At 40.5% G+C, this 13,781-nt stretch overlaps 1 protein-coding gene across 2 annotated transcripts in view; it reads left to right on the plus strand.

The window, feature by feature from the left end:
• Window positions 1-1,466: 1,466 nt before the first annotated feature.
• klf12b (Kruppel like factor 12b) overlaps window positions 1,467-13,781 on the plus strand; it is a 76,020-nt gene continuing 63,705 nt past the window's right edge. Inside the window, exon 1 of one of the 2 annotated variants that reach the window (XM_066686111.1) lies at window positions 1,467-1,805. The gene's annotated coding sequence lies outside the window, so the exon portion shown is untranslated. The remainder of the gene's footprint in view (window positions 1,806-13,781) is intronic. The other variant, XM_066686112.1, reaches the window with a different exon arrangement.

Here is a 13,781-nt window from a genome sequence, read left to right on the forward strand (position 1 = left end):
GGGTGAGTGTGTGAAATGGTCCACAAGTGTGCAGTTTGAGTGACTTGGTGAGTGTGTGAAACGGTCCACAGGTGTGCAGTGTGAGTGATGGGTGAGTGTGTGAAACAGTCCACAGGTGTGCAGTGTGAGTGATGAGTGGGTGTGTGAAACAGTCCACAGGTGTGCAGTGTGAGTGATGAGTGGGTGTGTGAAACAGTCCACAGGTGTGCTGTGTGAGTGACTGGGTGAGTGTGTGAAACAGTCCACAGGTGTGCAGTTTGAGTGACTGGGTGAGTGTGTGAAACGGTCCACAGGTGTGCAGTGTGAGTGATGAGTGAGTGTGTGAAATGGTCCACAGGTGTGCAGTGTGAGTGATGAGTGAGTGTGTGAAATGGTCCACAGGTGTGCTGTGTGAGTGACTTCGTGAGTGTGTGAAACGGTCCACAGGTGTGCTGTGTGAGTGACTTTGTGAGTGTGTGAAACGGTCCACAGGTGTGCAGTGTGAGTGACTTGGTGAGTGTGTGAAACCGTCCACAGGGGTGAGTGTGTGAATGACTGATTGAGTGTGTCAAAGGATCCACAGGTATGCAGTGTGAGTGACTGGGTGAGTGTGTGAAACAGTCCACAGGTGTGTTGTGTGAGTGACTGGGTGAGTGTAAGAATAGGTCCAGAGTTGTGAATGTGGGACTGTATGAAACTGTTCGCAGGTGTGAGTGTATGAATGACTCTGTATGGGTGTGAAAATGTGCTCTGGATCTACCGCGACACTAAACAAAATGAAGTTGTTATGGAAGAATAGAGTGAATGGAAGGATGAATGAATGAACAATGAATGAATGCTCATTGATCTAAAACAACGTATACACAGGGATACCTTTCTCATACTAAATGTTTTGAAATCAAGGAAACTGAAGGAAATTATTCCCCTCTTTGATAAAGCTTATACGTTTCTGGGAAAGCTTCTCACATCTGGAACATTTCAGTGAGGATTAGATGGCACTCAGCCACGAGAGACTCCCAGATGTATTGGATGGATCCACTGCAGAGAATGCAGTTCCACTGTTGGGGTGTCTGTACCTCTCTTACCAACACGTAGCATGGGTTGTGTACAGTTTGTTTCATGTATAATCTTTCTAAGAACATTACTCACGCTTAGTTGTACGTCCGTATTCACAGAATATGGGCGGGCAGAGTGTAAAACACATCTGACAGCGCTAGAACATGAAGAGCGAGATACTGTTAGACCACATAAAAGAACAGACTGATCTTTACTTCACTTCTCTCCTCCTGTTTAAAAATTCCCGTCAAACTTCTACCTTTTGTCATATTCTTTGACATGTCTCACAGTAGGAAGAGTCTCTCACTCTCTCTCTCTCTCTCTCGCTCGCTCGCTTTCTCTCTCTCTCTCGGCCCTCCCTTTCGGGTGAGGAGGTACTCTACCGTGCCTCGCTCGCCCTGGCTCTCACACAGAGGCGGGAGGGAGTGGAGCAGACATGTCGGAAACCTCCCACGAGGGGCCCCGTGTAATTCGATGCACGCTGTTAAAGCTTAGAGTATATTGTCTTCTCTTGCTTATGAAGCCTCCACCCACCGGCCCACCCTACATTTAGCGGATCATGTGACCGCGGTAAGTCATTTGCAAGTACAACAGTTCTCTGTGAGCCCCCCATTCATTTCCTGAGAACTACCCAGAGCAGCTGAGAGGAGCCGAGAAGGGGAGGGAGTCTCGGAGAGAGAGAGAGAGAGAGAGAGAGAGAGAGAGAGAGAGAGAGAGAGAGCGGACTGTATAAGGAAAACACTTTCAGCCGCTCTGCAGCTCCCGATCAGGTCTGTATCTGTCTTTTCACTCCTCTCTCTTATGGTGTGTTTCTGTTCTGTTGTGTTGTTCTTTTCTTCTTCTGTGCCACCGTGCATCATGTTCAGCTGTCATTGTGCTGTCATGTCGAATGACAAGTCACTAGTTCAATAGTGCTTCGCGTACCTCTACAAACACCAGAGAGAGAGACAGTACCTTCGTTGTGCAGGTGATATGGGCTACTATAGATAGAGAAAGTGTGTGCTTTCGTTTCCACTGTGAAGGTCTTTTGCTGGGTTTGTTTGTTATAATTAAGAGCATAATTAAGCAGCATCTCTCAGCTACTCTACAGAGTTTTATTTGCCCGCGTATCACTCACATTGTCGGTAAATGTTTGGGCTTCATTTGTTGTTGGTTGCTTGCTGCCAGTGACACAGGAGTGTATGAGGGAACTTGCTGCTCCTGACTGTGGTTTTTTTGGGGGGGTTTAAATATTGACACACTGTCAGAAAGGTGCGTGTGTACGAGCGTGTGTGTGTGTGTGTGTGTGTGTCTAACTAACTAAGTGCATATGAAGAAGGAGGTGGATGCTTAAGAATAGTCATGGCTTTATTTCTATATTTTCTAAAAACTGGGGGCTGATACCCCTCATGTCACCAAGGTGGACCCCCTCATGTCACTAGGGTGGTACCACATATAGTTAGGGTACATCTAAAATGTTATATAAAATGTTACTCTTGGAGCAAATCCTTTTATCTTTAATCTTCATTTTTATTTTTGTATTATTTTAATCTACCACCTGCCCAGTACATCATGTTCAAAAGGGTGTCAATAGAAATGCTCCAAAAAATACCATATATATTAAGTGACAATAAAAGTGACACATTTTTCCCCATTTTATCCATTCTTCTATTATTATTATTATTATTATTATTATTATTATTTTATTTTATTTTTTTTATTAATTAATTTTATTATACAATAGCTCTATGTACATGTGCTCTGCCTCAGGCTTAGGTACAAATAAGGAACACAAAGGTGTACATATTCCCCTAGGGACTCTAGACCCACCATAGCATTAGAAGTATTTAAGATACACAACTGCCTATTAAGACTGTTGCTGTACCTATGAGTATATACATGTATCTTGTTTGTACCTTGGTGAACAAAATGTACCTGGACAATTCTCTATTTCCAGGAGGTGTACACTGGTTTAGGAAACTTTGCTCCTTGTCATGTATATGTGTTTATGAGAGTGGAGAAAGAATACAACAACATTTCATACTTGTTTATATGCTGTATCTTAGTGAACAAAACCTGTAACGGCAGACGGTGGTGTTTTTCTAATGGTGTACACAAATGTTTCATCACTGTCATTCAACCAAAGGGCATGTTGGGCTTGATCCAAATACGTACCTGTATGGTATTATATCTGAAGTCGTGCCCAGAAGTTTGATTGTTGTCAGTTATTTGCCTCCATACACATGTAGGTAAATGAGGATGAAGAAAGGGTATGACAGGCTCTTTCGCTCGGTAACCGTGGTGACCAATGGGTTAAGGATTGGAAGGTTCGTGTGGCGGTGGAAGGACACCAGGGGGGTGGGAGGTGTGTATGTATGTGTGTGTGTCTGTGGTTTGGAGGCTGATGGGGCGGGTGTTGCATGGGTGGCGTCTTGGATGTCATCTGCTCCTCTGGCACTTGTAGGGGAACAGTCATTGGTATTGATGGCTGGCTGTCAGCAGCCCGGTGCAGTGTGGCTGGGGGCTGGCCTGTGGCTGTTCTTTTCAATTACAGCAAACCTGGCCAGAGCTGACAGCAAAGGCATTCGTACGCAGGGAGCAGTGTGGGGGTATGGTATAGGGTAGCGTTTGGTGTGTGTGTGTTCTGACCTGTGGGACTTTACCCTGTGTTAATGCTTGCCTGTAGCTGTGAGGCAAGCAGGGCTTCAGCTGCCCCCCTGCTGCTAAAGGCTATTCAGTCCAAGAGATTAGGTCCTATTTAACTCTCTCTCTCTCCCTCCCGCTCTCTCCCTCCCGCTCTCTCTCTCTCTCTCTGTCTCTATTTAAAAAAAACCTTCACTCCAAGACACTTTCTATGCATGTGCCCATCATGCCAACCTGGCCTGCCAATACAATGCCATGATATTACATTAAAGGTACAATAAGTCCACCAAAAAGTAGCTAACAATACATATGGAACGGAAGATTTATTATATTTATTATTGCATGTCAAATGATAGGAACAATCCTAAATGATTTATTAATCCCTGAATGTCAGTTTGTGTTCTGAGTGGGTCTCTCACATGGGGGTGGCCATGTTTAAAATAGGTTGCCTGATTAGAATGCCTGATTACTCCTTCTAATTTTGCTCCTAAGTGTGTCTGCCCCCCTCTGTAGTCTTGTGAGTCTGGTCTCATTGAAAATTTGGACATAATGTAGGTGGAAATTTATGGTGCTTTTCCACTGCTTTGTCTCAAATCTACTCAACTCAGCTCTACTCTGTTCTGATGCTTTCCTATTAGGAAAATTTTGTATCTGGAACCAATCACATGTTTAGTTCACTCATGGTTCCAAGCAAGTCAAGTAGGGACTTAACATGACACGTAAACATTGTAGTGCTCTGATTGGTCAGAGATCACATTTGTTTATAATTAAAATTATGCTGTGGTCTTTTGAAGACGTTAAAATGCTCCTTCGATCGGTGGGCAATGAAAAACACCAGCTTGAGCTGAATGTTGCAGCAAAGAATGAAAAAGCTGTGTTTAATCCCAAAATATAAATATAACAAATACATAATGAATAAACAGCACCGCCACTGTTGTGGTTTCCAAAGGCTGTGGTTTCTGTTAGATATAGGGTTTTGTGTCCTCACTGGCTACATTTTGCGCGGGAACCATGCGATTATAAAAGCTACCAAGGACCTCATTCCTAGAGACGAGTAGAGATGAGTAGTGTAGGTACTTTGCAGTGGAAAAGCACAGATGACTTAGGGTGGGAACCGATAAGCAGATACAGAAGCACGTTCCCATTGACTTTGGTAACAATTGTTGTTTTAGACAATGGTTTCTCTGTCAGATATATAGATTAACCATGGAAATGAGAAACTTTGGAGCAGCTAAACATGAGCCCAAAGTCACTATGCGTAATGCTGTGGATAAAGAGTTGATACTTCTTGGCATTGTGATGTGTAGTAGTGTAACCTGGACTGATAGAGCACCATCCAGTACATCTTGGAGTGGAAACTGTGTTCTAGAATTAATTACCCAACATCAGGACCTGACTTCATTAATATTCACATGTATGAATATAAATAAATCTGCACAGAAATGTTGCAGTGTTTAATGTTAAGCCTTAGAAGCAGTAATTAAAACATAGGCTCTTCATTTTATATGAATCGCTTTGCTAATCCACATACATGAGGTGTGTGGCAGATAGAGACTATATTGAAAAATGCTACAGAATTATGTAAACTAGATTTAGACATAATTATCTTGTAATTATCTGCTATCATATTCCATACCTAGAAAAGACTGGATGTAAACAGGTTTCACCGATCCTGATCAATAGCCATCAACCTTTTCTTTAATTCCTTTGACTCTTTGGATTGCCCTTGCCTTCGATTCCCTATGTGGCCTTTATCTGGAGTGTTTTGGAGGATTTTGTCCCTGGGTTGGGAGGCAGCAATCAGCCAGGTGAGGGGCTCAATAATAGCAGCCAATCATCAGAGGAAAGTCTGCTTATCTTCTTATCACCAAGGCTAGCCCCAGTTTACTCAGCTGCATGGCAGGATTCCATTAAAAGTCCAATGTGGGCTCCAGTGGAGGAGTGAATGAGGGAACGCTCAAGGTTAGCACACCTCTGTGTTGCCTGGAGGGCTGTACACGTGGGCTGGGGTGTGTGTGTGTGTGGGGGGGGGGGGGGGGGGGGAGTGTGAATTATTGATGGGTACTGTCGGCTGCAGGACACCACACTGGAGGGATCAGCTGGCAGAATCCCTGAAAAGCTCCCACATCCTCCCAGAAACTAAGCTCCAGGCCCAGGCTATAGGTGACTAGCGAGCCCTGGACTGGACCCATCTGTGTCCAGCCAGGCCCTGGGGTTTTGTAGAAGCCCAAGAGAAGCTCAGGCCCCAGGGTTTCAGAACGGCCCAAGCAAAAGCACAGAAACTGACCTCAACAACAGATACAAAAGAGTGCAGCAGCACACACTGAAGGAAAACCACACAGTGATGAAGCGTTGGTTGTCATGCCGACTGTATTACAGCATGGCCAATAAGCCGCTCAGTCCAGCCCCCATTAGAGGATACTAGGTCGAAAAATGTGTGACTTCAGTTGACATTGGTGTGAACAGGCAGAAAAAAACACATGCCACAGAAAAACATGGAGATTCTTGCGTCATGTCATGTTAGATCCGTTCATAATAAAGTTAATTTCATGGTAGTTATCTGGCGTAGGCTCCAGCATATGAGAAGCTGAGAATGATTTACTCACTAACAACACTGACTCAGTCATGCTTGGCACACATACAGCAACTGATAGAGTGATGTCACCTTTTTTCACTGTGTGAAAAACCTAGGTTTTATTTTGTAGCACAAAACTGGAATAACCAATATGATCATGATCAAAAAAACATAACAAGGGTATCTCTAAAAATTATAGGATGGAATAGATTGGGAACAGTGTGTTTATTACTTTTTATCAATGATAAGATTCCATGGCCATTGTTCATAAGGGTACACCTTTTCATGTTTTATATGTTTTTGTACTGCAAATTATAAAAGCAATCTAAGCCAAATTAAGAAAATTAAAATTTCAAAAAAGAGTGAATGATATTTATATTACTTTTATTTAACAGAACACGATGTGATAATTATCATTATTATTGTACTCCTTGGGCTCCCCCAAGCGTTTAATCTTTACAGCACTAATGAGCGGGACAAAGGGGTTGGCTTTCTACCCTCCTCCAAAAGTTACATAGTGCAGTTTCTGCAGTTCTGTGTCCAGAGTCACAAAAATATAGGTTCCATTCTGCTTTTTACAGGTCAGTGGAGCATTACAATGCATTAGAAGCTGTAATTCTAAGGTAAAAATATTACACACTGTTCATTTAAATGTATGAATATGATTTATGTATTTTTATTTTATATTATTTTATTTATTTATTTTAGTTTTTAATACTATTTCCAAATGCCATTCATTAGTCGTGAACACAGAGAACATCCATATGCTTCAACATGATATAGACCTGCATCCGCTTTCATTCTTCAAAATGGTCTTGCGCAACTTTAAGCATGTAAGCAGTTTGACTGGACATTCATGCACTGTAGCAGTGTTATTATTGCCACTTTGACCTCTGAGCTAGGTCATCCCAAATCACACAAGGCCAGCAAACTGGGATGGGGAAGGCCAGCACATGCTTCCTCAGAGACATGTGAAGCCAGGCACTGTCTTTTCAGATTGGTGCCACAGCATTTCGATAGATAGAACACACTTGGAGGTGAACACTAACCTCCCAGTTGTGATATGTGAGGTAACAGATTCTATGCGATAGGGAGAGAAACATCAATCCAGAGAGATTAATGTTAGTTATACTCTGAATTCTTGTAATGAATTAGTTCTTACCAAAATATGACAATTACATCACTTTTTCTGATCAATTCTGTGCTAGTGATATATAATGTAGTTTGTTACTACACTCTATGTTATCTTGTCTCTGCTCTCTGGAAGCCTATGTGGGATTTGTAAATCAATTTTTGAGGAGAAACCATTAATTATTCCATTAATTTGTGTTTATTTTAACAGTAGGAATTAATTCAACACTAGTGAGCGTTGTCTGCCAAGCATGTAGCCCAACCCCCAAGCTAGAGAGAGAGATAGAACAGAGCAAAAGAAAACAGAGTAGAGCTGCACCTTGATGGCCTCCAGCATGTTGGAGCTGCTATGGTCCTCCACACACGGGATAGAGGAGGCGTGGGTGAAGGGCAGTAATGAGGAGAAAGGAGGCCAGCGAGTCCTGTTTTCTCCAGCTCCTCCTCATTTCCCCATTTTGCTAAGTTGACAAAAAATGTTCTTGTGCGTGTCCTCTGGTGTATTCAACCCTTGACCTGTGTGTCCAGCACAAGCTTGTTTACTGAACGCCATGCGGTGGGGAGAGGGGACTGGCTAAACTTTAACACAGTCAGCAAGATGCAGAGGGAGGGCCATGCTACTCACTACAAAAACAAAACAATAATTTACCGGTTGTAGAGCGTTCAGTGGCGAAGGCTGCTGGAAATCCACATGGAATAAGGATCAGCTGGAGCCTAATGAACACAGTCAGGAGTTTGAAATAGATGCTGATGAGTTGCCCGGAGATGAAACCCAGCATGAATCTATCTGACAGTGAGAGGAATCGCAGTCTGCGCCACTTTATAAACGCAGTCTGTCTGCCACTCTCTGTTCGTCACCATGGCAACGCAGGCAGCACAACGCTGTTCGTTGTCAGTTTAACCTGAGAGAACTTTTTGGAAGTTTCAAAACTGTGTTGTGTTGATTAGTGCTAGTCATGGACATTTCCTCTCATTGGCTTTTTCTAACCCATCAATATAATGTTATAATTTTATAAAGTAGGGAGAAATATTTAAGTAAGTGTAGATAAAATGCACTGATTAGCTCTTTTTAAACAAAGTTATGTATCTTAGTTACAAATTGCTCCTCCAGTTTTTTTTAATTAGTACCACTTACTTTTACAGCCTTTTGTTGCCCTTGTCCCAACTTAATTTTTGATGCATTACTGCCATAAATATCTAAATGAATTAATATTTTTAATGAAATGATAACATGTCTCACGTTCAAATTCTGATATGTGTCTATGTTCTATCATGAATAAATCCTGGTTTTATATTATTCACATTTTACACAATGTCTCAACTTTTTGCGAATTGGGGTTGTATCCGAACGAATTACTGTACATAAAATATAAATAATTAATTAGGTTAAAATACATATTTTCCATTGTTTTATTCCATTGTTAAGTCCTATCTTAAATATAAAAAAGAGTCTGCTTATTTAGGACTCCTGTATTTTGTTAAACTCTGGGAATATTTTTTAAAATGTATTGTTAATCTTATATGGAATTATCTAATGTGTTTTTATATATAAATAATTACTTTGATTGTAAATATCAGTCAGCATTATTGCCATTTCTTGTCATTGCAGATGTGTTGAGGGAGAAATGAAATTTCTCCAAGACACAGTGCTAAAATAAGTTATATCTAAAAACAGAGTTGAAAGTTAAGTTCTCCACTGCCACAAAACAAACGCCTGTAGGAGGGACTGGCAATCTGTGGGCTGCAGCATTAAATGATGGACAGCTAACTGATTGGCTAAATAAAAGTGATTGACCTCAATTCTGTCAATCGAAAATGATTGACATATCAGTTGTGGAGTGACAGAAGCAGCTGACTTTCTGTCTGTATCAAACCAACCATCTGTACACTCTAACCGCAAAGATATGGAACAAAGCCCATCACATATCGGTTCAATATGGGATAATTGAAGTTATGTAATAACATAATTTTGGGAGTAGGACCATGCCCAAACTCCTCCTCTCAGCCCTATATATACATGTCATTTCCACGTCGGACAAACTCGCTTCATTTAGTTCAGGAAACGAATCTCGACCCGACTACTTCACTACATTGGCTCGCTCCTCCACGCTGGGTCATTCCTGCTGATCCCCATATTCAGAGCCATGTTCAGCAATTATCAAACCCACCGAGCCTCCTGTTTTAAACTTGCTCCCACATCCACCCCGTCTCCACCCTTTTCTCATATTAATTTATCCAACGGGGTCCGGCTACATATGCATTCATAAGCCACCCTGAGCTCCTCTCCAAATACTTCTGAGTTCACCTCCCCGTTTCAGCCTCTACGGGCGTGGTCCGTAGTAGCAAATTCTGTATTATACAGGACGACTGGCAACCCTAGCACTAAGAATTTAATACACTGGACAAGAAAGCTTACTGTCCATTTCTTTTATGTAAACTAACAGTTTCTGATGTTAGCTAGCATCAGGTGGCCTGTGATGTTTGGACTTAGCATGCATAAATTCCTGGGTAATTTTAAGGCTATTTTGCTTCAAATTGAAATCCAAAGGCTGTGCAGTTTCTGAAGGGGAGCTGGGAGAAGGACATCAGGAGACTGCTCTGCTTCGTGTGAACCCTGTTACCAGCTGTAGGTCAAGCGTTTTGGGGAGAAATTAAGCAAACAACATGTGCTATCAATTTGAAGCGAGAGGCGTAGCGCGGTGAAGGGGGCCCTGAGCCATGTTAATGTATGTTCTTATTAAACTCTTGTAGTTGTTCAGGTTTTACATGCCTTAGTTCTAGGCCTTATATTAAAATGACAGTTAAAATAAGATATAAAATATTGAAAGCAGAAGCCAATGCAAGTGAAGCATGAATGTAAACACAGCTGCTTATTCTATTAAGTGGGCTATGAGTGCCGGACTGGGTCAAATTTCAGTTTAAAAATATTCTCGCAAGGACTTCCTGTATTACTTAACATCGCTAAACCTTGTACTGTTGTCATTTCTTTTCTCATCTCAGTAGTTATTTGGCCAAATACCACGGAGGGGGTGGTGTAAATATGAATGTTTGTATGTAGTAACTGTGTATGGAGTTTGAAGTAGTGTTTATGCTCACGAGGGAGTGTTGTTGTATTGTACATTGCATTGCTCAATCAGTTTGTGCATTGCTCAATCGGATTGTGTGGGTGGGTGAGCGAAAGGATGTGTACTGGGCACGCACAAGTGAGTGTGCGTCTGCTGAAAAAAATCAGGATAAATATAAATGTGTGTTTACCTGCATTTCTGTGGAAAGGAGCAGGTTCTTTTGCTGTTTGGAGGGGTAGTATTTAAAATTTGCTCTTAGCCCCGAGGAAGTGAGAGCAGACATAGATTTACATGGTGCAGTGTTCAGACAGTGGTTGCAATAGTTGAATAGTAGAGGTGCTTATATGCATGCATCTGTGGATCGTGTATGGTGCATGTGTGTGTTTGTACTTGCTTAGGTGTGTTTTCCTGAAGAGCTGGCTGTGGATTATCAAAGGCCCCAGGCAAGATTTTACATTTGAGCCTCCAGGTGAACCTGACCTAAACTTATTTCACTTTGTATTTACGTAATTATTAAGTGAATTAAGCATTTGTACTCTCTCTTGTGAACTTGCCCTGCGGGAAGAGTTTTGAGTTGTACACAGGTTTCGTACAATGGCGCACAAGATATTTCAAGCCCATTCAAAAATTACTCTACACTTTTGAGATAAGAAAAAGCCAAGTGAGTGAAAGAGGAAGAGAACTGAAAAAGTAACAGTATATAAACAAGATTAGAAGGAACATAAAGACCTCGATACATTAATATATACATTACCTCTCTGATTAAACATGCATTATTACAATTACATCGTTTAATATTAGCTATAATTAATACACCTACACATAAACATAAACATATAGAAATATCATTACTGACTTTTTTTTTGTCCTAAGATGTGGATTTACATGTCTGTAAGATGTTTCCCTAAAACCAAATGCACTAAAATGCACTACATTTATTTATTTATTTCTTTGATGCTCAGAAAAAATGCAGTGGAGATCCCAGGTAATTGGCTTGTGTGTGTGTGCATACTTATTTACATGTGTGCCCTTGTTTATCAGTGTGTTTGAGTACACACCTGTGTTTGTGTTTGTATATGTGTGTGTGTTTTGGGGGAGGGGCTGAGAAGCCATGAGGAGACTAAGTCCTGTTGCTTAAAGAATTGAATGATTTGGCTAGCACCCCAGACAGAGAGAAGTGTGTCATTGTACTGATGATAATACACTCCTCCACACTCTCCATCACTATATACAGAAACCTTAACTGATGTACAGGAAAATACTATGCTCATTTTCACAGCTTGAAATAGAACTTGGCAAGTACAGCTCCTTGCTATAAATGAATAGTCAGAGAGGTTGAGGCACATGGTGCTGGTTACAGCTTTCTCTCACTTTTCCATATACTGAAGGTTATGGTGAGCTACATAGGCCCCAATGAAAATATCATGTCACACATGGCGCCCTATGAGTTCCATCAGCGGTGTTTATTGAGTAAAGAGAAATAAGCAGAGGTTGTAAACAACACAAACCTCTTGGAGCTTGTTGACCTATGGCTTGGTCACGTTTTAGATATCACAGCTTTCCAAGACTTTTTAAATCCAATCCATTTACAATAAAGTGGCATGGTCATGTTGCTCATAAGTGGTACAGTAATGGGCATGTTTATGCTAGACATTATAAGCTCATGTAAATGTCATGTGGCCCCATATAGAAATCTAATAAATGCATATGATATATATTTTGATATGATAAACAACAGTAAGTGTGAAATTCTGTGTGTGAATGTTATTGGTTTAACTTTTCCCAGATCTTTCCTTGTGGCAGTCCATATTATGTGAGGTTATCCTTCAATTCCTAATTAATAAATAATGATTTTAAATAATGTGTGCTGTTGATTTAACAAATTCATGCAATCAAGAAGAATCTGAACAAAACATTGTTCTTCAAACTCACTCTCTTATATTACATAAACATTGATTCTAAATAAAAATGTATAAACACAAAAAGTATATATTGTTAATGTCTAATGAAAAGATGTATCTCAATTTTTATGGATATTTTTTATGGTTTTTCTACATCATTTGAACACAGCAGCTGTCCTTCACATTGTGTGAAATCTTACAGAAGTAGAAATGCTCTGAAATTACTTCGAACTAAATCTTTTTATATTTTATATTTAAGGTTTTATTTCCTTTGACTGGAAAGTTTTGGGAAATAAATATTTTCCAAAGGAGAGAAATGAAATATAATTTTTTATATATCAGTACACCAAAGGACCATTCCACAGCAGGTATGATTTGTGTGGTGGATGATTGTCAGTGCTGTAGTGACACTGACGTGGTGGTTCTGTGTTAGTGTGTGTTGTGCTGGTATGAGTGGATCAGACACAGTGCTGCTCAAGTCTTTAATGCCCTCAGTATCACTGCTTTAACTAAGAATAGTCCACCAACCAAAAATATATTCAGCCAGCAGCATTCTGGTGAAGTACTAGAGGAGGATTGACACAAACTGTTGCTATATGGTGCATGGAGCTGATAAATTAGGTGTTTATACCCACTTATAAGTTGGTTGCAATAATATTCTTATATGACCGTGTATATACTAAACATTAATGATCCTGTTTTTTAAACTTTTATATTATACACTTATATATTAACAAATGCACTCAGGGAATATTTCAGTATGAAATTTAGAAATTTGCATTTGTTATGGAGTGCTACTGATTTGTTCATAAATATTCCATGAACATACTTCTTACAAAGTGTCCAGACTTCTGGACTTTAAATGCTAAAAGATGCAGTGATCTTTTGGCACCAAGTATTTTGGTGCCAAATTGTTAAGTAATTTCTCGCAAAAGTCCCAAATAACATAGCACAGCTTGATCATGTAACATTATTTTTGTTTTTGTTTGCAACATCTGTGCTCGGGGCTATGTTGTCTTTGGATGGAAGCACCACCTTTCCAGCAAAAAAAAAAAAAAAAGGAAAAAAACATCCCCTGCAGTCTACAGCTGGTCCTGGCACACAGATGGCTTCTAAAAAGTTAGCTTTGGCCACCTTTAAATGGATTTTAGTTGAAAAGCCTGGGACAGCTGTGATATCCAAACAGTGCCCCTAGAGCTGGCGGAGCTTTAAGAGCCCACACTTTCTTCTCTGCTGTCAATCACTGCATGGACCATTGAGGTTGGATAAGTAATAGGATGTGCATTGCAAACTGAGATAATGATGCTCAGTGTGGCCCATTCACAACCATTGTATTCCTGAATCCACTGCAAAAAGTGGATGTTATTAAATGAAAACATAACGAGATTGTCCTAAATATATTATAAGGTTATTGAATCTATTTCTAGGCAGTTTACTCTGTTTTTTCTTGCGTCT

This window comes from Hoplias malabaricus, chromosome 12, assembly GCF_029633855.1.
Source record: "Hoplias malabaricus isolate fHopMal1 chromosome 12, fHopMal1.hap1, whole genome shotgun sequence".
Taxonomy (NCBI): Eukaryota; Metazoa; Chordata; class Actinopteri; order Characiformes; family Erythrinidae; genus Hoplias; species Hoplias malabaricus.